Below are 1,520 nucleotides of genomic sequence, written 5' to 3' on the forward strand. Positions count from 1 at the left end.
ACATTGTATGTTATATACTATTTTTATTGTTATTACAATTTTATGTTTAATCTAGAAAAATATATTAGATTGAAGTATATAAATAATTATTGAACATTAGAAACATTTATATTTAATTTCTTGTTATATTTGATGAAGATCATATAATCCCATTTCCAAATAAGTTGAGATGCTGTGTAAAATGCAAATAAAAACAGAATGCAATGGTGTGCAAAACATTTAATCCCTGTATTTCATTGAAAATAGTACAAAGACAACATATCAAATGTTGAAACCGAGGAATGTTATTGTTTTACGAAAAAAACATGACCATTTTTAATTTGATGCCAGCAACACATTTAAAAAAATGTGGGACATGGGCATGTTGACCATTGTGTTACATCACCTCTCTTAACAAATTTCTCTGTAAGCGTTTGGGAACTGAGACCAATTTCTGTAGTTTTGAAAGTGAAATCTTTTCCCATTCATGCTTGATATAGGATTTCAGTAGCTCAACAGTTCAGGGTCTCCTTTGTTTAATTTTTCGTTTCATAATGGGTCAAATGTTTTCAATGGGTGACAGGTCTGGACTGCAGGTACAGTAGGCTAGTTTAGCATATGGACTCTTTTACTATGGAGCCATGCTGTTGTAATATGTGCAGAATGTGGTTTGGCATTATCTTGCTGAAATAAGCAAGGCAGCATATTTTGCTACAAAATCTGTATATATTGTTCAGCATTAATGGAGCCTTCACAGACGTGCAAGTCACCCATGCCATGTGCACTAACACACCCCCATACCATGGCGGATGCTGGCTTTTGAACTGGGTGCTGATAACAAACTGGATGGTCCCTTGCCTTTTTAGTTCGGAGGACACGATGTCCATGATTTCCAAAAATAATTTCAAGTTTTGATTAATCAGACCACAGGACAGTTTTCCACTTGGCCTCAGTCCATCTTAAATTAGCTCAGGCCCAGAGAAGGCTGCAGCATTTCTGGATCTTGTTTATATATGGTTTCTTCTTTGCATGGTACAGTTTAAACTTTCATTTGTGGATGCAGCAATGTGCTGTGTTCACAGACAGTGGTTTTCGGAATTGTTTCTGAGCCCATGCAGTGATTTCCTCTACAGAATGGATTCTGTTTTTAATGCACGGCGAACCAATACTGGTTTTCGGCCTTGTCTCTTGTGTACACAAATTCCTCCAGATTCTCTGGATCATTTAATCATACTGCATACCGTAGATTATGAGATGCCCAAACTCTTTGCAATGTTACATTGAGAAATATTATTCTTAAATTGATACACTATTTGCACAGATTGGTGAACCCCTCCCCATCTTTACTTGGGTCTTCTCTGGGATGCTATTTTCATAGCCATTCATGTTACTGACCTGTTGCCATTTAACCTAATTAGTTGTGAGATGTTCCACCAGGCTTTTTTTTTTGCATTATACAACTATTCCTGATTTTTGTTGCCTGTGTTCGAGCTTTTTTTAAACCTGTTGTTGGCATCAAATTCAAAGTGGGCATATATTTT

The sequence above is a fragment of the Esox lucius genome, chromosome 1 (genome assembly GCF_011004845.1).
Source record: "Esox lucius isolate fEsoLuc1 chromosome 1, fEsoLuc1.pri, whole genome shotgun sequence".
NCBI classification, from domain to species: Eukaryota; Metazoa; Chordata; class Actinopteri; order Esociformes; family Esocidae; genus Esox; species Esox lucius.